Source organism: Schistocerca gregaria, chromosome 10, assembly GCF_023897955.1.
Source record: "Schistocerca gregaria isolate iqSchGreg1 chromosome 10, iqSchGreg1.2, whole genome shotgun sequence".
NCBI classification, from domain to species: Eukaryota; Metazoa; Arthropoda; class Insecta; order Orthoptera; family Acrididae; genus Schistocerca; species Schistocerca gregaria.
In genome coordinates, this window is record NC_064929.1 from 985,575 (window position 1) to 1,011,518 (window position 25,944).

At 44.1% G+C, this 25,944-nt stretch overlaps 3 non-coding genes across 3 annotated transcripts; 2 read left to right on the forward strand and 1 right to left on the reverse strand.

Annotated features, from left to right (window-relative positions):
• Positions 1-8,496: 8,496 nt before the first annotated feature.
• Trnat-agu (transfer RNA threonine (anticodon AGU)) lies at positions 8,497-8,568 on the reverse strand. The gene has a single exon. It is a non-coding gene; the product is annotated as a tRNA-Thr (tRNA).
• Positions 8,569-12,459: 3,891 nt separating this feature from the next.
• On the forward strand, positions 12,460-12,531 carry Trnat-agu (transfer RNA threonine (anticodon AGU)). Its single transcript has one exon. It is a non-coding gene; the product is annotated as a tRNA-Thr (tRNA).
• Positions 12,532-16,264: 3,733 nt separating this feature from the next.
• Trnat-agu (transfer RNA threonine (anticodon AGU)) lies at positions 16,265-16,336 on the forward strand. Its single transcript has one exon. It is a non-coding gene; the product is annotated as a tRNA-Thr (tRNA).
• The last annotated feature ends 9,608 nt before the right edge of the window (positions 16,337-25,944 follow it).

A 25,944-nucleotide genomic window follows, 5' to 3' on the forward strand; every position in this document is an offset into this window, starting at 1 on the left:
GGATTGAATACAACAGTGACCATGCGCACTTTCCTCCATGGGAGTAATGTCTCAAACAGTCTACGGTTAGATCGTTCCCTGCAAGACCAGTAGTAGTATCCGATGCACATCTGGAGGCATTCTGTAATCTGTGGACCTTCAAAGTGTTGATGAAACACAGAAATTGCCTCGGGATTGAATACAACAGTCATCATTCGCATTTTCCTCCATGGGAGTAATGTCTCAAACTGTCTACGATTTGATCGTTCCCTGGAATACCAGTAGTAGTTTACGATGCACATCTGGAGGCATTCTGTAATCTGTGGACCTTCAAAGTGTTGATGAAACACAGAAATTGCATCGGGATTGTATACAACACTCACCATGCAGGCTTTTCTCCATAGGAGTAATGTCTCAAACAGTTTACGCTTTGATCGTTCCCTTGAAGACCAGTAGTAGTATCCGATGCACATCTGGAGGCAATCTGTAGTCTGTGGACTATCAGAGTGTTGATGAAACACAGAAATTGCATCGGGATTGAATACAACAATCACCATGCGCAATTTCCTATATGGGAGTAATGTCTCAAACAGTGTACGCTTTGATCGTTCCCTGGAAGTCAATGTAATAGTTTCCGATGCACATCTGGAGGCATTCTGTAATCTGTGGACCTTCAGAGTGTTGATGAAACACAGAAATTGCATCGGGATTGAATACAACAGTCACCATGTGCACTTTTCTCCATGGGAGTAATGTCTCAAACAGTTTACGCTTTGATCGATCCCTGGAAGACCAGTAGTAGTTTCCGATGCACATCTGGGGGTATTCTATAATGTGTGGACTATCAGAGTGTAGATGAAACACAGAAATTGTATCGCGATTGAATACAACAGTCACCATGCGCACTTTCCTCCATGGGAGAAATGTCTCAAACAGTCTACGCTTTGATCGTTCCCTGGAAGACCTGTAGTAGTTACCGATGCACATCTGGGAGCATTTTGTAATATGTGGACTATCAGAGTGTTGATGAAACACAGAAATTGCATCGGGATTGAATTCAACAGTCACCATGTGCTCTTTTCTCCATGGGAGTAATGTCTCAAACAGTTTACGCTTTGATCGTTCCCTGGAAGTCCAGTAGTAGTTTCCGATGCACATCTGGGGGCATTCTACAATGTGTGGAATATCAGAGTGTTGATGAAACACAGAAATTGCATCAGGATTGAATATAACAGTCACCATGCGCACTTTGCTCCATGGGAGTAATGTCTCAAACAGTCTACGCTTTGATCGTTTCCTGGAAGTCAATGTAATAGTTTCCGATGCACATCTGGAGGCATTCTGTAATCTGTGGAGTATCAGAGTGTTGATGAAACATAGAAACTGCATCGGGATTGAATACAACAGTCACCATGAGCACTTTGGTCCGTAGGAGTAATGTCTCAAAGAGTCTACGCTTTGATCGTTCCCTGGAAGACCTGTAGTAATTTCCGATGCACATCTGGAGGCATTTTGTAATCTGTGGACTATCAGAGTGTTGATGAAACACAGATATTGCATCGGGATTGAATACAACAGTCACCATGCGCACTTTCCTCCATGGATGTAATGTCTCAAACAGTTTACGCTTTGATCGTTCCCTGGAAGACCAGTAGTAGTTTCCGATGCACATCTGGAGGCATTTTGTAATCTGTGAACTATCAGAGTCTTGATGAAACACAGAAATTGCATCGGGATTGAATACAACAGTCACCATGCGCACTTTCCTCGATTGGTGTAATGTATCAAACCGTTTACGCTTTGATCGTTCCCTGGAAGACCAGTAGTAGTTTCCGATGCACATCTGGAGGCATTCTGTAATCTGTGGACTATCAGAGTGTTGATGAATCACAGATATTGGATTGGGATTGAATACAACAGTCACCATGACCACTTTCCTCCATGGTTGTAATGTCTCAAACAGTTTACGCTTTGATCGTTCCCTGGAAGACCAGTAGTAGTTTCCGATGCACATCTGGAGGCATTCTGTAATCTGTGTACCTTCAAAGTGTTGATGAAACACAGAAATTGCATCGGCATTGAATACAACTGTCACCATGCGCACTTACCTCTATGGGTGTAATGTCTCAAAGAGTCTACGGTTAGATCGTTCCCTGCAAGACCAGTAGTAGTTTCCGATGCACATCTGGAGGCATTCTGTAATCTGTGGACAAACAGAGTGTTGATTAAACACAGATATATCATCGGGATTGAATACAACAGTCATCATTCAAATTTTCCTCCATGGGAGTAATGTCTCAAGCTGTTTACGTTTTGATCGTTCCCTGGAACACCAGTAGTAGTTTCCGATGCACATCTGGATGCATTCTGTAATCTGTGGACCTTCAAAGTGTTGATGAAACACAGAAAGTGCATCGGGATTGTATACACCAGGCACCATGCAGGCTTTTCTCCATGGGAGTAATGTCTCAAACAGTTTACGTTTTGATCGTTCCCTTGAAGACTCGTAGTAGTTTCCGATGCACATCTGGAGGCATTCTGTAATCTGTGGACTATCAGAGTGTTGATGAAACACAGAAATTGCATCGGGATTGAATACAACAGACACCATGCGCACTTTCCTCCATGGGAGTAATGTCTCAGACAGTCTACGCTTTGATCGTTCCCTAGAAGTCAATGTAATAGTTTCCGATGAACATCTGGAGGCATTCTGTAATGTGTGGACTATCAGAGTGTTGATGAAACACAGAAACTGCATCGGGATTGAATACAATAGTCACCATGAGCACTTTCCTCCATAGGAGTAGTGTCTCAAACAGTCTACGCTTTGATCGTTCCCTGGAAGACCAGTATTGGTTTCCGATGCACATCTGGAGGCATTCTGTAATCTGTAGATCTTCAAAGTGTTGATGAAACACAGAAATTGCATCGGTATGGATACAACAGTCACCATGCGCACTTTCCTCCAAAGGAGTAATGTCTCAAACTGTCTACGTTTTGATCGTTCCCTGGAAGACCAGTAGTAGTTTCCGATGCAAATCTGGAGGCATTCTGTAACCTGTCGACCTTCAAAGTGTTGATGAAACACAGATATTGCATCGGGATTGAATACAACAGCCACCTTGCGCACTTTCCTCCATGTGAGTAATGCCTCAAACAGTATACGATTTGATCGTTCCCTGGAAGACCAGTAGTAGTTTCCGATGCTCATCTGGAGGCATTCTGTAATCTGTGGACTATCAGAGTGTTGATGAAACACAGAAATTGCATCGGGATTGAATACAACAGTCACCTTGAGCACTTTTCTCCATGGGAGTAATGTCTCAAACATTTTACGCTTTGATCGTTCCCTGGATGACCAGTAGTAGTTTCCGATGCACATCTGGGGGCATTCTATAATGTGTGGACTATCAGAGTGTTGATGAAACACAGAAATTGCATCAGGATTGAATACAACAGTCACCATGCGCACTTTCCTCCATGGGAGTAATGTCTCAAATAGTCTACGGTTAGATCGTTCCCTGCAAGACCAGTAGTAGTTTCCGATGCACATCCGGAGGCATTCTGTAATCTGTGGACCTTCAAAGTGTTGATGAAACACAGAAATCGCCTCGGGATTGAATACAACAGTCATCATTCGCATTTTCCTCCATGGGAGTAATGTCTCAAACTGTCTACGTTTTGATCGTTCCCTGGAAAACCAGTAGTAGTTTCCGATGCACATCTGGAGCCATTCTGTAATCTGTGGACCTTCAAAGTGTTGATGAAACACAGACAGTGCATCGGGATTGTATACAACAGGCACCATGCAGGCTTTTCTCCATGGGAGTAATGTCTCAAACAGTTTACGCTTTGATCCTTCCCTTTAAGACCAGATGTAGTTTCCGATGCACATCTGGAGGCATTCTGTAATCTGTGGACTATCAGAGTGTTGATGAAACACAGAAATTGCATCGGGATTGAATACAACAGTCACCATGCGCACTTTCCGCCATGGGAGTAATGTCTCAAACTGTCTTCGTTTTGATCGTTCCCTGGAAGACCAGTAATAGTTTCCGATGCACATCTGGAGGCAGTCTGTAACCTGTCGACCTTCAAAGTGTTGATGAAACACAGAAATTGCATCGTAATTGAATACAACAGCCACCTTGCACACTTTCCGCCATGTGAGTAATGTCTCAAACAGTCTACGCTTTGATCGTTCCCTGGAAGACCAGTAGTAGTTTCCGATGCACATCTGGAGGCATTCTGTAATCTGTGGACCTTCAAAGTTTTGATGAAACACAGAAATTGCATCGCGATTGAAAACAACAGTCACCATGCGCACTTTCCTCAATGGGAGTAATGTCTCAAACAGTCTACGCTTTGATCGTTCCCTGGAAGACCTGTAGTAGTTTCCAATGCACATCTAGAGGCTTTTTGTAAATGTGGACTATGAGAGTGTTGAAACACAGAAATTGCATAGGGAGTGAATACAACAGTCACCATGTGCAATTTTCTCCATGGGAGTAATGTCTCAAACTGTCTACGTTTTGATCGTTCCGTGGAAGAGCAGTAGTAGTTTCCGATGCACATCTGGAGGCATCCTGTAATCTGTGGACAATCTGAGTGTTGATGAAACACAGAAATTGCATCGGGATTGAATACAACAGTCACCATGCGCAATTTCCTCCATGGGAGTGATGTCTCAAACAGTCTACGCTTTGATTGTTCCCTGGAAGTCAATGTAATAGTTTCCGATGCACACCTATAGGCATTCTGTAATCTGTGGACCTTCAGAGTGTTGATGAAACACAGAATCTGCATCGGGACTGAATACAACAGTCACCACGAGTACTTTTCCCCATAGGAGTAATGTCTCAAACAGTCTACGTTTTGATCGTTCCCTGGAAGACCAGTAATAGTTTCCGATGCACATCTGGAGGCATTCTGTAACCTGTCGACCTTCAAAGTGTTGATGAAACACAGAAATTGCATCGTAATTGAATACAACAGCCACCTTGCGCACTTTCCTCCATGTGAGTACTGTCTCAAACAGTCTACGCTTTGATCGTTCCCTGGAAGACCAGTAGTAGTTTCCGATGCACATCTGGATTCATTCTGTAATCTGTGGACCTTCAAAGTGTTGATGAAACACAGAAATTGCCTCGGGATTGAATACAACAGTCATCATTCGCATTTTCCTCCATGGGAGTAATGTCTCAAACTGTCTACGTTTTGATCGTTCCCTGGAAGACCAGTAGTAGTTTCCGATGCACATCTGGAGGCATTCTGTAATCTGTGGACCTTCAAAGTGTTGATGAAACACAGAAATTGCCTCGGGATTGAATACAATAGTCACCATGCGCACTTTCCTCCATGGGAGTAATGTCTCAAACAGTCTACACTTTTATCGTTCCCTGGAAGACTTGTAGTAGTTTCCGATGCACATCTGGAGGCATCCTGTAATCTGTGGACTATCTGAGTGTTGATGAAACACAGAAATTGCATCAGGATTGAATACAACAGTCACCATGCGCAATTTCCTCCATGGGAGTAATGTCTCAAACAGTCTACGCTTTGATCGTTCCCTGGAAGTCAATGTAATAGTTTCCGATGCACATCTGGAGGCATTCTGTAATCTGTGGACCTTCAGAGTGATGATGAAACACAGAAACTGCATCGGGGTTGAATACAACAGTCACCATGAGCAATTTCCCCCATAGGAGTAATGTCTCAAACAGTCTACGCTTTCATCGTTCCCTGGAAGACCAGTAGTAGTTTCCGATGCACATCTGGAGGCATTCTGTAATCTGTGGATCTTCAAAGTGTTGATGAAACACAGAAATTGCATCGGTATGCAATACAACAGTCACCATGCGCACTTTCCTCCATGGGAGTAATGTCTCAAACAGTCTACGTTTTGATCGTTCCCTGGAACACCAGTAGTAGTTTCCGATGCACATCTGGAGGCATTCTGTAATCTGTGGACCTTCAAATTCTTGATGAAACACAGAAATTGCATCGGGATTCAATACAACAGCCACCTTGCGCACTCTCCTCCAGGTGAGTAATGTCTAAACAGTCTACGATTTGATCGTTCCCTGGAAGACCAGTAGTGGTTTCCGATGCACATCTGGAGGCATTCTGTAATCTGTGGACCTTCAAAGTGTTGATGAAACACAGAAATTGCCTCGGGATTGAATACAACAGTCATCATTCGCATTTTCCTCCATGGGAGTAATGTCTCAAACTGTCTACGTTTTGATCGTTCCCTGGAACACCAGCAGTAGTTTCCGATACACATCTGGAGGCATTCTGTAATCTGTGGACCTTCAAAGTGTTGTAGAAACACAGACAGTGCATCGGGATTGTATACAACAGGCACCATGCAGGCTTTTCTCCATGGGAGTAATGTCTCAAACAGTTTACGCTTTGATCGTTCCCTGGAAGACCTGTAGTAGTTTCCGATGCACATCTGGAGGCATCCTGTAATCTGTGGACTATCTGAGTGTTGATGAAACCCAGAAATAGCATCAGGATTGAATACAACAGTCACCATGCGCAATTTCCTCCATGGGAGTAATGTCTCAAACAGTCTACTCTTTGATCGTTCCCTGGAAGTCAATGTAATAGTTTCCGATGCACATCTGCAGGTATTCTGTAATCTGTGGACTATCAGAGTGTTGATGAACCCCAGAAATTGCATCGGGATTGAATACAACAGTCACCAGGTGCACTTTTCACCGTGGGAGTAATGTCTCAAACAGTTCACGCTTGGATCGTTCCCTGGAAGACCAGTAGTAGTTTCCGATGCACATCTGGGGGCATTCTATAATGTGGGGACTATCAGAGTGTTGATGAAACACAGAAATTGCATCAGGATTGAATACAACAGTGACCATGCGCACTTACCTCCATTGGAGTAATGTCTCTAACAGTCTACGGTTTGATCGTTCCGTGCAAGACCAGTAGTAGTTTCCGATGCACATCTGGAGGCATTCTGTAATCTGTGGACCTTCAAAGTGTTGATGAAACACAGAAATTGCCTCGGGATTGAATACAACAGTCATCATTCGCATTTTCCTCCATGGGAGTAATGTCTCAAACTGTCTACGTTTTGATCGTTCCCTGGAACACCAGCAGTAGTTTCCGATACAAATCTGGAGGCATTCTGTAATCTGTGGACCTTCAATGTGTTGTAGAAACACAGACAGTGCATCGGGATTGTATACAACAGGCACCATGCAGGCTTTTCTCCATGGGAGTAATGTCTCAAACAGTTTACGCTTTGATCGTTCCCTGGAAGACCTGTAGTAGTTTCCGATGCACATCTGGAGGCATCCTGTAATCTGTGGACTATCTGAGTGTTGATGAAACCCAGAAATTGCATCAGGATTGAATACAACAGTCACCATGCGCAATTTCCTCCATGGGAGTAATGTCTCAAACAGTCTACGCTTTGATCATTCCCTGGAAGACCTGTAGTAGTTTCCGATGCACATCAGGAGGCATTTTGTAATCTGTGGACTATCAGAGTGTTGATGAAACCCAGAAATTGCATCGGGATTGAATACAACAGTCACCAGGTGCACTTTTCTCCATGGGAGTAATGTCTCAAACAGTATACGCTTTGATCGATCCCTGGAAGACCAGTAGTAGTTTCCGATGCACATCTGGTGGCATTCTATAATGTGGGGACTATCAGAGTTTTGATGAAACACAGAAATTGCATCAGGATTGAATACAACAGTGACCATGCGCACTTACCTCCATGGGAGTAATGTCTCAAACAGTCTACGGTTTGATCGTTCCCTGCAAGACCAGTAGTAGTTTCCGATGCACATCTGGAGGCATTCTGTAATCTGTGGACCTTCAAAGTGTTGATGAAACACAGAAATTGCTTCGGGATTGAATACAATAGTCATCATTCGCATTTTCCTCCATGGGAGTAATGTCTCAAACAGTCTACGTTTGATCGTTCCCTGGAACACCAGTAGTAGTTTCCGATGCACATCAGAAGGCATTCTGTAATCTGTGGACTTTCAGAGTGTTGATAAAACACAGAAATTGCATCGGGATTGAATACAACAGTCACCATGCGCACATTCCTCCAAGGGAGTAATGTCTCAAACAGTCTAATCTTTGATGGTTCCCTGGAAGACCAGTAGTAGTTTCCGATGCACATCTGGAGGCATCCTGTAATCTGTGGACTATCTGAGTGTTGATGAAACACAGAAATAGCATCGGGATTGAATACAACAGTCACCATGCGCCATTTCCTCCATGGGAGTAATGTCTCAAACAGTCTACGCTTTGATCGTTCCCTGGAAGTCAATGTAATAGTTTCCGATGCACATCTGGAGGCATTCTGTAATCTGTGGACCTTCAGAGTGTTGATGAAACACAGAAACTGCATCGGGATTGAATACAACAGTCACCATGAGCACTTTCCCCCATAGGAGTAATGTCTCAAACAGTCTACGCTTTCGATAATGATCAAATATGATCGAAGCAGACTAAATCAATTAAAATTTGTGCCGCGGCCGGGACTCGAACCCGGTTCTTCTTGCTTACTAGGCAGATATGCTACCATTACACCACCGAGGCACTATGTCAGACATAGCTGCACGAACTACCTAGGTCGAGTTCCCTCCCCAACAGAAACTTTAATTCATTTTCCCTTAATACCGCCACTATTGCCAGGTCTCGCCGGTATTGGCGAGCTACCCAGCATTGGACATAGCGGGATGTCTGCTGTACCATATGGTGATCTTCTCAGATCTTATAATTAAATGTGTCCTTTGAGACTCCTGTCTCGTTATTATCTCACGATAATGATCAAATATGATCGAAGCAGACTAAATCAATTAAAATTTGTGCTGCGGCTGGGACTCGAACCTGGTTCTTCTTGCTTACTCGGCAGATATGCTACCATTACACCACCGACGCACTATGGCAGACATAGCTGCACGAACTACCTAGGTCGAGTTCCCTCCCCAACACAAACTTTAATTCATTTTCCCTTAATACCGTCACTATTGCCAGGTCTCGCCGGTATTGGCGAGCTACCCAGCATTGGACATAGCGGGACGTCTGCTGTACCATATGGTGATCTTCTCAGATCTTATAATTAAATGTATCCTTTGAGACTCCCGTCTCGTTATTATCTCACGATAATGATCAAATATGATCGAAGCAGACTAAATCAATTAAAATTTGTGCTGTGGCCGGGACTCGAACCCGGTTCTTCTTGCTTACTAGGCAGATATGCTACCATTACACCACCGAGGCACTATGGCAGACATAGCTGCACGAACTACCTAGGTCGAGTTCCCTCCCCAACACAAACTTTAATTCATTTTCCCTTAATACCGTCACTATTGCCAGGTCTCGCCGGTATTGGCGAGCTACCCAGCATTGGACATAGCGGGACGTCTGCTGTACCATATGGTGATCTTCTCAGATCTTATAATTAAATGTGTCCTTTGAGACTCCCGTCTCGTTATTATCTCACGATAATGATCAAATATGATCGAAGCAGACATAGTGCCTCGGTCGTGTAATGGTAGCATATCTGCCGAGTAAGCAAGAAAAACCGGGTTCGAGTCCCGGCTGCGGCACAAATTTTAATTGATTTAGTTTGCTTCGATCATATTTGATCATTATCGTGAGATAATAACGAGACGGGAGTCTCAAAGGACACATTTAATTATAAGATCTGAGAAGATCACCATATGGTACAGCAGACGTCCCGCTATGTCCAATGCTGGGTAGCTCGCCAATACCGGCGAGACCTGGCAATAGTGACGGTATTAAGGGAAAATGAATTAAAGTTTGTGTTGGGGAGGGAACTCGACCTAGGTAGTTCGTGCAGCTATGTCTGCCATAGTGCCTCGGTGGTGTAATGGTAGAATATCTGCCTAGTAAGCAAGAAGAACCGGGTTCGAGTCCCGGCCGCGGCACAAATTTTAATTGATTTAGTCTGCTTCGATCATATTTGATCATTATCGTGAGATAATAACGAGACGGGAGTCTCAAAGGACACATTTAATTATAAAGTCTACGCTTTGATCGTTCCCTGGAAGACCAGTAGTAGTTTGCGATGCACATCTGGAGGCATTCTGTAATCAGTGGATCTTCAAAGTGTTGATGAAACACAGAAATTGCATCGGGATGCAATACAACAGTACCATGCGCACTTTCCTCCATGGGAGTAATGTCTCAAACTGTCTACGTTTTGATCGTTCCCTGGTAGACCAGTAGTAGTTTCCGGTGCACATCTGGAGGCATTCTGTAATCTGTGTACCTTCAAAGTGTTGATGAAACACAGAAATTGCATCGGGATTGAATACAACAGTCACAATGCGCACTATCCTCCATGTGAGTAATGTCTCAAACAGTCTACGCTTTGATCGTTCCCTGGAAGACCAGTAGTAGGTTCCGATGCACATCTGGAGGCATTCTGTAATCTGTGGACTATATGAGTCTTGATGAAACACAGAAATTGCATCGGGATTGAATACAACAGTCAATATGCGCACTTTCCTCCATTGGTGTAATGTCTCAAACAGTTTACGCTTTGATCGTTCCCTGGAAGACCAGTAGTAGTTTCCGATGCACATCTGGAGGCATTCTGTAATCTGTGGACCTTCAAAGTTTTGATGAAACACAGAAATTGCATCGAGATTGAATACAATAGGCACCATGCGCACTTTCCTCCATGGGAGTAATGTCTCAAACAGTCTACGCTTTGATCTTTCCCTGGAAGACCAGTAGTAGTTTCCGATGCACATCAGAAGGCATTCTGTAATCTGCGGACTTTCACAGTGTTGATAAAACACAGAAATTGCATCGGGATTGAATACAACAGTCACCATGCGCACATTCCTCCATGGGAGTAATGTCTCAAACAGTCTACGCCTTGATCGTTCCCTGGAAGTCAATGTAATAGTTTCCGATGCACATCTGGAGGCATTCTGTAATCTGTGGACCTTCAGAGTGTTGATGAAACACAGAAACTGCATCGGGATTGAATACAACAGTCACCATGAGCACTTTCCCCCATAGGAGTAATGTCTCAAACAGTCTACGCTTTCGATAATGATCAAATATGATCGAAGCAGACTAAATCAATTAAAATTTGTGCTGTGGCCGGGACTCGAACCTGGTTCTTCTTGCTTACTAGGCAGATATGCTACCATTACACCACCGAGGCACTATGGCAGACATAGCTGCACGAACTACCTAGGTCGAGTTCCCTCCCCAACAGAAACTTTAATTCATTTTCCCTTAATACCGTCACTATTGCCAGGTCTCGCCGGTATTGGCGAGCTACCCAGCATTGGACATAGCGGGATGTCTGCTGTACCATATGGTGATCTTCTCAGATCTTATAATTAAATGTGTCCTTTGAGACTCCCGTCTCGTTATTATCTCACGATAATGATCAAATATGATCGAAGCAGACTAAATCAATTAAAATTTGTGCTGTGGCCGGGACTCGAACCCGGTTCTTCTTGCTTACTAGGCAGATATGCTACCATTACACCACCGAGGCACTATGGCAGACATAGCTGCACGAACTACCTAGGTCGAGTTCCCTCCCCAACACAAACTTTAATTCATTTTCCCTTAATACCGTCACTATTGCCAGGTCTCGCCGGTATTGGAGAGCTACCCAGCATTGGACATAGCGGGACGTCTGCTGTACCATATGGTGATCTTCTCAGATCTTATAATTAAATGTGTCCTTTGAGACTCCCGTCTCGTTATTATCTCACGATAATGATCAAATATGATCGAAGCAGACTAAATCAATTAAAAATTGTGCCGCGAACGGGACTCGAACCCGGTTCTTCTTGCTTACTAGGCAGATATGCTACCATTACACCACCGAGGCAATATGGCAGACATAGCTGCACGAATTACCTAGGTCGAGTTCCCTCCCCAACACAAACTTTAATTCATTTTCCCTTAATACCGTCACTATTGCCAGGTCTCGCCGGTATTGGCGAGCTACCCAGCATTGGACATAGCGGGACGTCTGCTGTACCATATGGTGATCTTCTCAGATCTTATAATTAAATGTGTCCTTTGAGACTCCCGTCTCGTTATTATCTCACGATAATGATCAAATATGATCGAAGCAGACATAGTGCCTCGGTGGTGTAATGGTAGCATATCTGCCGAGTAAGCAAGAAGAACCGGGTTCGAGTCCCGGCTGCGGCACAAATTTTAATTGATTTAGTCTGCTTCGATCATATTTGATCATTATCGTGAGATAATAACGAGACGGGAGTCTCAAAGGACACATTTAATTATAAGATCTGAGAAGATCACCATATGGTACAGCAGACGTCCCGCTATGTCCAATGCTGGGTAGCTCGCCAATACCGGCGAGACCTGGCAATAGTGACGGTATTAAGGGAAAATGAATTAAAGTTTGTGTTGGGGAGGGAACTCGACCTAGGTAGTTCGTGTAGCTATGTCTGCCATAGTGCCTCGGTGGTGTAATGGTAGCATATCTGCCTAGTAAGCAAGAAGAACCGGGTTCGAGTCCCGGCTGCGGCACAAATTTTAATTGATTTAGTCTGCTTCGATCATATTTGATTATTATCGTGAGATAATAACGAGACGGGAGTCTCAAAGGACACATTTAATTATAAGATCTGAGAAGATCACCATATGGTACAGCAGACGTCCCGCTATGTCCAATGCTGCATAGCTCGCCAATACCGGCGAGACCTGGCAATAGTGACGGTATTAGGGGAAAATGAATTAAAGTTTGTGTTGGGGAGGGAACTCGACCTAGGTAGTTCGTGCAGCTATGTCTGCCATAGTGCCTCGGTGGTGTAATGGTAGCGTATCTGCCTAGTAAGCAAGAAGAAGCGGGTTCGAGTCCCAGCTGCGGCACAAATTTTAATTGATTTAGTCTGCTTCGATCATATTTGATCATTATCGTGAGATAATAACGAGACGGGAGTCTCAAAGGACACATTTAATTATAAAGTCTACGCTTTGATCGTTCCCTGGAAGACCAGTAGTAGTGTGCGATGCACATCTGGAGGCATTCTGTAATCAGTGGATCTTCAAAGTGTTGATGAAACACAGAAATTGCATTGGGATGCAATACAACAGTCACCATGCGCACTTTCCTCCATGGGAGTAATGTCTCAACTGTCTACGTTTTGATCGTTCCCTGGAAGACCAGTAGTAGTTTCCGATGGACATCTGGAGGCTCTCTGTAATCTGTGGATCTTCAAAGTGTTGATGAAACACAGAAATTGCATCGGGATGCAATACAACAGTCACCATGCGCACTTTCCTCCATGGGAGTAATGTCTCAAACTGTCTACGTTTTGATCGTTCCCTGGAAGACCAGTAGTAGTTTCCGATGGACATCTGGAGGCATTCTGTAATCTGTGGACCTTCAAAGTGTTGATGAAACACAGAAATTGCATCGGGATTGAATACAACAGCCACCTTACGCACTTTCCTGCATGTGAGTAATGTCTCAAACAGTCTACGCTTTGATCATTCCTTGGAAGACCAGTAGTAGTTTCCGATGCACATCTGGAGGCATTCTGTAATCTGTGGACCTTCAAAGTGTTGATGAAACACAGAAATTGCATCGGGATGGAATACAACAGTCACCAGGCGCACTTTAATCCGTGGGAGTAATGTCTCAAACTGTCTACGTTTTGATCGTTCCCTGGAAGACCAGTAGTAGGTTCCGATGCACATCTGGAGGCATTCTGTAATCTGTGTACCTTCAAAGTGTTGATGAAACACAGAAATTGCATCGGGATTGAATACAACAGTCACAATGCGCACTATCCTCCATGTGAGTAATGTCTCAAACAGTCTACGCTTTGATCGTTCCCTGGAAGACCAGTAGTAGGTTCCGATGCACATCTGGAGGCATTCTGTAATCTGTGGACTATATGAGTCTTGATGAAACACAGATATTGCATCGGGATTGAATACAACAGTCACCATGCGCACTTTCCTCCATGGGTGTAATGTCTCAAACAGTTTACGCTTTGATCGTTCCCTGGAAGACCAGTAGTAGTTTCCGATGCACATCTGGAGGCATTCTGTAATCTGTGGACCTTCAAAGTGTTGATGAAACACAGAAATTGCATCGAGATTGAATACAATAGGCACCATGCGCACTTTCCTCCATGGGAGTAATGTCTCAAACAGTCTACGCTTTGATCATTCCCTGGAAGACCAGTAGTAGTTTCCGATGCACATCAGGAGGCATTTTGTCATCTGTGGACTATCAGAGTGTTGATGAAACCCAGAAATTGCATCGGAATTGAATACAACAGTCACCAGGTGCACTTTTCTCCATGGGAGTAATGTCTCAAAGAGTTTACGCTTTGATCGTTCCCAGGAAGACCAGTAGTAGTTTCCGACGCACATCTGCGGGCATTCTATAATGTGGGGACTATCAGAGTGTTGATGAAACACAGAAATTGCATCAGGATTGAATACAACAGTGACCATGCGCACTTACCTCCATGGGAGTAATGTCTCAAACAGTCTACGGTTTGATCGTTCCCTGCAAGACCAGTAGTAGTTTCCGATGCACATCTGGAGGCATTCTGTAATCTGTGGACCTTCAAAGTGTTGATGAAACACAGAAATTGCCTCGGGATTGAGTACAACAGTCATCATTCGCATTTTCCTCCATGGGAGTAATGTCTCAAACTGTCTACGATTTGATCGTTCCCTGGAACACCAGTAGTAGTTTCCGATGCACATCTGGAGGCATTCTGTAATCTGTGGACCTTCAAAGTGTTGATGAAACACAGACAGTGCATCGGGATTGTATACAACAGGCACCATGCAGGCTTTTCTCCATGGGAGTAATGTCTCAAACAGTCTAACCTTTGATGGTTCCCTGGAAGACCAGTAGTAGTTTCCGATGCACATCTGGAGGCATCCTGTAATCTGTGGACTATCTGAGTGTTGATGAAACACAGAAATAGCATCGGGATTGAATACAACAATCACCATGCGCCATTTCCTCCATGGGAGTAATGTCTCAAACAGTCTACGCCTTTATCGTTCCCTGGAAGTCAATGTAATAGTTTCCGATGCACATCTGGAGGCATTCTGTAATCTGTGGACCTTCAGAGTGTTGATGAAACACAGAAACTGCATCGGGATTGAATACAACAGTCACCATGAGCACTTTCCCCCATAGGAGTAATGTCTCAAACAGTCTACGCTTTCGATAATGATCAAATATGATCGAAGCAGACTAAATCAATTAAAATTTGTGCTGTGGCCGGGACTCGAACCCGGTTCTTCTTGCTTACTAGGCAGATATGCTACCATTACACCACCGAGGCACTATGGCAGACATAGCTGCACGAACTACCTAGGTCGAGTTCCCTCCCCAACACAAACTTTAATTCATTTTCCCTTAATACCGTCACTATTGCCAGGTCTCGCCGGTATTGGAGAGCTACCCAGCATTGGACATAGCGGGACGTCTGCTGTACCATATGGTGATCTTCTCAGATCTTATAATTAAATGTGTCCTTTGAGACTCCCGTCTCGTTATTATCTCACGATAATGATCAAATATGATCGAAGCAGACTAAATCAATTAAAAATTGTGCCGCGAACGGGACTCGAACCCGGTTCTTCTTGCTTACTAGGCAGATATGCTACCATTACACCACCGAGGCAATATGGCAGACATAGCTGCACGAATTACCTAGGTCGAGTTCCCTCCCCAACACAAACTTTAATTCATTTTCCCTTAATACCGTCACTATTGCCAGGTCTCGCCGGTATTGGCGAGCTACCCAGCATTGGACATAGCGGGACGTCTGCTGTACCATATGGTGATCTTCTCAGATCTTATAATTAAATGTGTCCTTTGAGACTCCCGTCTCGTTATTATCTCACGATAATGATCAAATATGATCGAAGCAGACATAGTGCCTCGGTGGTGTAATGGTAGCATATCTGCCGAGTAAGCAAGAAGAACCGCGTTCGAGTCCCGGCTGCGGCACAAATTTTAATTGATTTAGTCTGCTTCGATCATATTTGATCATTATCGTGAGATAATAACGAGACGGGAGTCTCAAAGGACACATTTAATTATAAGATCTGAGAAGATCACCATATGGTACAGCAGACGTCCCGCTATGTCCAATGCTGGGTAGCTCGCCAATACCGGCGAGACCTGGCAATAGTGACGGTATTAAGGGAAAATGAATTAAAGTTTGTGTTGGGGAGGGAACTCGACCTAGGTAGTTCGTGTAGCTATGTCTGCCATAGTGCCTCGGTGGTGTAATGGTAGCATATCTGCCTAGTAAGCAAGAAGAACCGGGTTCGAGTCCCGGCTGCGGCACAAATTTTAATTGATTTAGTCTGCTTCGATCATATTTGATTATTATCGTGAGATAATAACGAGACGGGAGTCTCAAAGGACACATTTAATTATAAGATCTGAGAAGATCACCATATGGTACAGCAGACGTCCCGCTATGTCCAATGCTGCATAGCTCGCCAATACCGGCGAGACCTGGCAATAGTGACGGTATTAGGGGAAAATGAATTAAAGTTTGTGTTGGGGAGGGAACTCGACCTAGGTAGTTCGTGCAGCTATGTCTGCCATAGTGCCTCGGTGGTGTAATGGTAGCATATCTGCCTAGTAAGCAAGAAGAACCGGGTTCGAGTCCCAGCTGCGGCACAAATTTTAATTGATTTAGTCTGCTTCGATCATATTTGATTATTATCGTGAGATAATAACGAGACGGGAGTCTCAAAGGACACATTTAATTATAAAGTCTACGCTTTGATCGTTCCCTGGAAGACCAGTAGTAGTGTGCGATGCACATCTGGAGGCATTCTGTAATCAGTGGATCTTCAAAGTGTTGATGAAACACAGAAATTGCATTGGGATGCAATACAACAGTCACCATGCGCACTTTCCTCCATGGGAGTAATGTCTCAACTGTCTACGTTTTGATCGTTCCCTGGAAGACCAGTAGTAGTTTCCGATGGACATCTGGAGGCTCTCTGTAATCTGTGGATCTTCAAAGTGTTGATGAAACACAGAAATTGCATCGGGATGCAATACAACAGTCACCATGCGCACTTTCCTCCATGGGAGTAATGTCTCAAACTGTCTACGTTTTGATCGTTCCCTGGAAGACCAGTAGTAGTTTCCGATGGACATCTGGAGGCATTCTGTAATCTGTGGACCTTCAAAGTGTTGATGAAACACAGAAATTGCATCGGGATTGAATACAACAGCCACCTTACGCACTTTCCTGCATGTGAGTAATGTCTCAAACAGTCTACGCTTTGATCATTCCTTGGAAGACCAGTAGTAGTTTCCGATGCACATCTGGAGGCATTCTGTAATCTGTGGACCTTCAAAGTGTTGATGAAACACAGAAATTGCATCGGGATGGAATACAACAGTCACCAGGCGCACTTTAATCCGTGGGAGTAATGTCTCAAACTGTCTACGTTTTGATCGTTCCCTGGAAGACCAGTAGTAGGTTCCGATGCACATCTGGAGGCATTCTGTAATCTGTGTACCTTCAAAGTGTTGATGAAACACAGAAATTGCATCGGGATTGAATACAACAGTCACAATGCGCACTATCCTCCATGTGAGTAATGTCTCAAACAGTCTACGCTTTGATCGTTCCCTGGAAGACCAGTAGTAGGTTCCGATGCACATCTGGAGGCATTCTGTAATCTGTGGACTATATGAGTCTTGATGAAACACAGATATTGCATCGGGATTGAATACAACAGTCACCATGCGCACTTTCCTCCATGGGTGTAATGTCTCAAACAGTTTACGCTTTGATCGTTCCCTGGAAGACCAGTAGTAGTTTCCGATGCACATCTGGAGGCATTCTGTAATCTGTGGACCTTCAAAGTGTTGATGAAACACAGAAATTGCATCGAGATTGAATACAATAGGCACCATGCGCACTTTCCTCCATGGGAGTAATGTCTCAAACAGTCTACGCTTTGATCATTCCCTGGAAGACCAGTAGTAGTTTCCGATGCACATCAGGAGGCATTTTGTCATCTGTGGACTATCAGAGTGTTGATGAAACCCAGAAATTGCATCGGAATTGAATACAACAGTCACCAGGTGCACTTTTCTCCATGGGAGTAATGTCTCAAAGAGTTTACGCTTTGATCGTTCCCAGGAAGACCAGTAGTAGTTTCCGACGCACATCTGCGGGCATTCTATAATGTGGGGACTATCAGAGTGTTGATGAAACACAGAAATTGCATCAGGATTGAATACAACAGTGACCATGCGCACTTACCTCCATGGGAGTAATGTCTCAAACAGTCTACGGTTTGATCGTTCCCTGCAAGACCAGTAGTAGTTTCCGATGCACATCTGGAGGCATTCTGTAATCTGTGGACCTTCAAAGTGTTGATGAAACACAGAAATTGCCTCGGGATTGAGTACAACAGTCATCATTCGCATTTTCCTCCATGGGAGTAATGTCTCAAACTGTCTACGATTTGATCGTTCCCTGGAACACCAGTAGTAGTTTCCGATGCACATCTGGAGGCATTCTGTAATCTGTGGACCTTCAAAGTGTTGATGAAACACAGACAGTGCATCGGGATTGTATACAACAGGCACCATGCAGGCTTTTCTCCATGGGAGTAATGTCTCAAACAGTTTACGCTTTGATCGTTCCCTTGAAGACCAGTAGTAGTTTCCGATGCACATCTGGAGGCATTCTGTAATCTGTGGACTATCAGAGTGTTGATGAAACACAGATATTGCATCGGGATTGAATACAACAGTCACCATGCGCACTTTCCGCCATGGGAGTAATGTCTCAAACTGTCTACGTTTTGATCGTTCCCTGGAAGACCAGTAATAGTTTCCGATGCACATCTGGAGGCATTCTGTAACCAGTCGACCTTCAAAGTGTTGATGAAACACAGAAATTGCATCGGGATTGAATACAACAGCCACCTTGCGCACTTTCCTCCATGTGAGTAATGTCTCAAACATTCTACGCTTTGATCGTTCCCTGGAAGACCAGTAGTAGTTTCCGATCCACATCTGGAGGCATTCTGTAATCTGTGGACCTTCAAAGTGTTGATGAAACACAGAAATTGCATCGCGATTGAAAACAACAGTCACCATGCGCACTTTCCTCCATAGGAGTAATGTCTCAAACAGTCTACGCTTTGATCGTTCCCTGGAAGACCTGTAGTAGTTTCCAATGCACATCTGGAGGCATTTTGTAATATGTGGACTATGAGAGTGTTATGAAACACAGAATTTGCTTCGGGATTGAATTCAACAGTCACCATGTGCAATTTTCTCCATGGGAGTAATGTCTCAAACAGTTTACGCTTTGATCGTTCCCTGGTAGTCCAGTAGTAGTTTCCGATGCACATCTGGGGGCATTCTACAATGTGTGGACTATCAGAGTGTTGATGAAACACAGAAATTGCATCAGGATTGAATACAACAGTCACCATGCGCACTTTCCTTTATGGGAGTAATGTCTCAAACAGTCTACGCTTTGATCGTTCCGTGCAAGACCAGTAGTAGTTTCCGATGCACATCTGGAGGCATTCTGTAATCTGTGGACCTTCAAAGTGTTGATGAAACACAGAAATTGCATCGCGTTTATATACAAAACTCACCATGCGCACTTTCCTCCATGGGAGTAATGTCTCAAACAGTCTACGCTTTGATCGTTCCCTTCAAGTCCAGTAGTAGTTTCCGATGCACATCTGGAGGCATTCTGTAATCTGTGGACCTTCAAAGTGTTGATGAAACACAGAAACTGCATCGGGATTGAATACAACAGCCACCTTGCGCACTCTCCTAGAGGTGATAATGTCTAAACAGTCTTCGCTTTGATCGTTCCCTGGAAGACCAGTAGTAGTTTCCGATGCACATCTGGAGGCATTCTGTAATCTGTGGACCTTCAAAGTGTGGATGAAACACAGAAATTGCATCGCGATTTAATACAACAGTCAACATTCGCACTTTCCTCCATGGGAGAAATGTCTCAAACAGTCTACGCTTTGATCGTTCCCTGGAAGACCAGTAGTAGATTCCGATGCACATCTGGAGGCATTCTGTAATCTGTGGACTATATGAGTCTTCATGAAACACAGAAATTGCATCGGGATTGAATACAACAGTCACCATGCGCACTTTCCTCCATTGGTGTAATGTCTCAAACAGTTTACGCTTTGATCGTTCCCTGGAAGACCAGTAGTAGTTTCCGATGCACATCTGGAGGCATTCTGGAATCTGTGGACTATCAGAGTCTTGATGAGACACAGAAATTGCATCGGGATTGAATACAACAGTCACCATGCGCACTTTCCTCCATTGGTGTAATGTCTCAAACAGTTTACGCTTTGATCGTTCCCTGGAAGACCAGTAGTAGTTTCCGATGGACATCTGGAGGCATTCTGTAATCTGTGGACCTTCAAAGTGTTGATGAAACACAGAAATTGCATCGGGATTGAATACAACAGCCACCTTACGCACTTTCCTGCATGTGAGTAATGTCTCAAACAGTCTACGCTTTGATTATTCCTTGGAAGACCAGTAGTAGTTTCCGATGCACATCTGGAGGCATTCTGTAATCTGTGGACCTTCAAAGTGTTGATGAAACACAGAAATTGCATCGGGATGGAATACAACAGTCACCAGGCGCACTTTAATCCGTGGGAGTAATGTCTCAAACTGTCTACGTTTTGATCGTTCCCTGGAAGACCAGTAGTAGGTTCCGATGCACATCTGGAGGCATTCTGTAATCTGTGTACCTTCAAAGTGTTGATGAAACACAGAAATTGCATCGGGATTGAATACAACAGTCACAATGCGCACTATCCTCCATGTGAGTAATGTCTCAAACAGTCTACGCTTTGATCGTTCCCTGGAAGACCAGTAGTAGGTTCCGATGCACATCTGGAGGCATTCTGTTATCTGTGGACTATATGAGTCTTGATGAAACACAGAAATTGCATCGGGATTGAATACAACAGTCACCATGCACACATTCCTCCATTGGTGTAATGTCTCAAACAGTTTACGCTTTGATCGTTCCCTGGAAGACCAGTAGTAGTTTCCGATGCACATCTGGAGGCATTCTGTAATCTGTGGACCTTCAAAGTGTTGATGAAACACAGAAATTGCATCGAGATTGAATACAATAGGCACCATGCGCACTTTCCTCCATGGGAGTAATGTCTCAAACAGTCTACGCTTTGAACATTCCCTGGAAGACCAGTAGTAGTTTCCGATGCACATCAGGAGGCATTTTGTCATCTGTGGACTATCAGAGTGTTGATGAAACCCAGAAATTGCATCGGGATTGAATACAACAGGCACCAGGTGCACTTTTCTCCATGGGAGTAATGTCTCAAAGAGTTTACGCTTTGATCGTTCCCAGGAAGACCAGTAGTAGTTTCCGACGCACATCTGCGGGCATTCTATAATGTGGGGACTATCAGAGTGTTGATGAAACACAGAAATTGCATCAGGATTGAATACAACAGTGACCATGCGCACTTACCTCCATGGGAGTAATGTCTCAAACAGTCTACGGTTTGATCGTTCCCTGCAAGACCAGTAGTAGTTTCCGATGCACATCTGGAGGCATTCTGTAATCTGTGGACCTTCAAAGTGTTGATGAAACACAGAAATTGCCTCGGGATTGAGTAAAACAGTCATCATTCGCATTTTCCTCCATGGGAGTAATGTCTCAAACTGTCTACGATTTGATCGTTCCCTGGAACACCAGTAGTAGTTTCCGATGCACATCTGGAGGCATTCTGTAATCTGTGGGCCTTCAAGGTGTTGATGAAACACAGACAGTGCATCGGGATTGTATACAACAGGCACCATGCAGGCTTTTCTCCATGGGAGTAATGTCTCAAACAGTTTACGCTTTGATCGTTCCCTTGAAGACCAGTAGTAGTTTCCGATGCACATCTGGAGGCATTCTGTAATCTGTGGACTATCAGAGTGTTGATGGAACACAGATATTGCATCGGGATTGAATACAACAGTCACCATGCGCACTTTCCGCCATGGGAGTAATGTCTCAAACTGTCTACGTTTTGATCGTTCCCTGGAAGACCAGTAATAGTTTCCGATGCACATCTGGAGGCATTCTGTAACCAGTCGACCTTCAAAGTGTTGATGAAACACAGAGATTGCATCGGGATTGAATACAACAGCCACCTTGCGCACTTTCCTCCATGTGAGTAATGTCTCAAACAGTCTACGATTTGATCGTTCCCTGGAAGACCAGTAGTAGTTTCCGATCCACATCTGGAGGCATTCTGTAATCTGTGGACCTTCAAAGTGTTGATGAAACACAGAAATTGCATCGCGATTGAAAACAACAGTCACCATGCGCACTTTCCTCCATGGGAGTAATGTCTCAAACAGTCTACGCTTTGATCGTTCCCTGGAAGACCTGTAGTAGTTTCCAATGCACATCTGGAGGCATTTTGTAATATGTGGACTATGAGAGTGTTATGAAACACAGAATTTGCATCGGGATTGAATTCAACAGTCACCATGTGCAATTTTCTCCATGGGAGTAATGTCTCAAACAGTTTACGCTTTGATCGTTCCCTGGTAGTCCAGTAGTAGTTTCCGATGCACATCGGGGGGCATTCTACAATGTGTGGACTATCAGAGTGTTGATGAAACACAGAAATTGCATCAGGATTGAATACAACAGTCACCATGCGCACTTTCCTTTATGGGAGTAATGTCTCAAACAGTCTACGCTTTGACCGTTCCGTGCAAGACCAGTAGTAGTTTCCGATGCACATCTGGAGGCATTCTGTAATCTGTGGACCTTCAAAGTGTTGATGAAACACAGAAATTGCATCGCGATTATATACAACACTCACCATGCGCACTTTCCTCCATGGGAGTAATGTCTCAAACAGTCTACGCTTTGATCGTTCCCTGCAAGTCCAGTAGTAGTTTCCGATGCACATCTGGAGGCATTCTGTAATCTGTGGACCTTCAAAGTGTTGATGAAACACAGAAACTGCATCGGGATTGAATACAACAGCCACCTTGCGCACTCTCCTCCAGGTGATAATGTCTAAACAGTCTTCGCTTTGATCGTTCCCTGGAAGACCAGTAGTAGTTTCCGATGCACATCTGGAGGCATTCTGTAATCTGTGGACCTTCAAAGTGTGGATGAAACACAGAAATTGCATCGCGATTTAATACAACAGTCACCATTCGCACTTTCCTCCATGGGAGAAATGTCTCAAACAGTCTACGCTTTGATCGTTCCCTGGAAGACCAGTAGTAGATTCCGATGCACATCTGGAGGCATTCTGTAATCTGTGGACTATATGAGTCTTCATGAAACACAGAAATTGCATCGGGATTGAATACAACAGTCACCTTGCGCACTTTCCTCCATTGGTGTAATGTCTCAAACAGTTTACGCTTTGATCGTTCCCTGGAAGACCAGTAGTAGTTTCCGATGCACATCTGGAGGCATTCTGGAATCTGTGGACTATCAGAGTCTTGATGAGACACAGAAATTGCATCGGGATTGAATACAACAGTCACCATGCGCACTTTCCTCCATGGGTGTAATGTCTCAAACAGTTTACGCTTTGATCGTTCCCTGGAAGACCAGTAGTAGTTTCCGATGCACATCTTCTGACAATCTGTAATGTGTGGACGATCAGAGTGTTGATGAAACACAGAAATTGCATCAGGATTGAATACAATAGTCACCATGCGCACTTTCCACCATGGGAGTAATGTCTCAAACAGTTTACGCTTTGATCGTTCCCTGGAAGACCAGTAGTAATTTCCGATGCACATCTGTGGGCATTCTGTAATCTGTGGACCTTCAAAGTGTTGATGAAACACAGAAATTGGATCGGGATTGAATTAAACAGTCACCATGCGCACTTTCCTCCATATGGGTAATATCACAAACAGTCTACGATTTGAACGTTCCCTGGAAGACCAGTAGTAGTTTCCGATGCACATCTGGAAGCATTTTGTAATCTGTGGATTATCAGAGTGTTGATGAAACACAGAAATTGCATCGGGATTGAATACAACAGTCACCATGCCTACTTTCTTCCATGGGAGTAATGTCGCAAACAGTCTACGATTTGATCGTTCCCTGGATGACCAGTAGTAGCTTCCGATGCACATCTGGAGGCATTCTGTAATCTGTGGACCTTCAAAGTGTTGATGAAACACAGACAGTGCATCGGGATTGTATACAACAGGCACCATGCAGGCTTTTCTCCATGGGAGTAATGTCTCAAACAGTTTACGCTTTGATCGTTCCCTTGAAGACCAGTAGTAGTTTCCGATGCACATCTGGAGGCATTCTGTAATCTGTGGACTATCAGAGTGTTGATGAAACACAGATATTGCATCGGGATTGAACACAACAGTCACCATGCGCACTTTCCGCCATGGGAGTAATGTCTCAAACTGTCTACGTTTTGATCGTTCCCTGGAAGACCAGTAATAGTTTCCGATGCACATCTGGAGGCATTCTGTAACCAGTCGACCTTCAAAGTGTTGATGAAACACAGAAATTGCATCGGGATTGAATACAACAGCCACCTTGCGCACTTTCCTCCATGTGAGTAATGTCTCAAACAGTCTACGCTTTGATCGTTCCCTGGAAGACCAGTAGTAGTTTCCGATCCACATCTGGAGGCATTCTGTAATCTGTGGACCTTCAAAGTGTTGATGAAACACAGAAATTGCATCGCGATTGAAAACAACAGTCACCATGCGCACTTTCCTCCATGGGAGTAATGTCTCAAACAGTCTACGCTTTGATCGTTCCCTGGAAGACCTGTAGTAGTTTCCAATGCACAACTGGAGGCATTTTGTAATACGTGGACTATGAGAGTGTTATGAAACACATAATTTGCATCGGGATTGAATTCAACAGTCACCATGTGCAATTTTCTCCATGGGAGTAATGTCTCAAACAGTTTACGCTTTGATCGTTCCCTGGTAGTCCAGTAGTAGTTTCCGATGCACATCTGGGGCCATTCTACAATGTGTGGACTATCAGAGTGTTGATGAAACACAGAAATTTCATCAGGATTGAATACAACAGTCACCATGCGCACTTTCCTTTATGGGAGTAATGTCTCAAACAGTCTACGCTTTGATCGTTCCGTGCAAGACCAGTAGTAGTTTCCGATGCACATCTGGAGGCATTCTGTAATCTGTGGACCTTCAAAGTGTTGATGAAACACAGAAATTGCATCGCGATTATATACAACACTCACCATGCGCACTTTCCTCCATGGTAGTAATGTCTCAAACAGTCTACGCTTTGATCGTTCCCTGCAAGTCCAGTAGTAGTTTCCGATGCACATCTGGAGGCATTCTGTAATCTGTGGACCTTCAAAGTGTTGATGAAACACAGAAACTGCATCGGGATTGAATACAACAGCCACCTTGCGCACTCTCCTCCAGGTGATAATGTCTAAACAGTCTTCGCTTTGATCGTTCCCTGGAAGACCAGTAGTAGTTTCCGATGCACATCTGGAGGCATTCTGTAATCTGTGGACCTTCAAAGTGTGGATGAAACACAGAAATTGCATCGCGATTTAATACAACAGTCACCATTCGCACTTTCCTCCATGGGAGAAATGTCTCAAACAGTCTACGCTTTGATCGTTCCCTGGAAGACCAGTAGTAGATTCCGATGCACATCTGGAGGCATTCTGTAATCTGTGGACTATATGAGTCTTCATGAAACACAGAAATTGCATCGGGATTGAATACAACAGTCACCTTGCGCACTTTCCTCCATTGGTGTAATGTCTCAAACAGTTTACGCTTTGATCGTTCCCTGGAAGACCAGTAGTAGTTTCCGATGCACATCTGGAGGCATTCTGGAATCTGTGGACTATCAGAGTCTTGATGAGACACAGAAATTGCATCGGGAT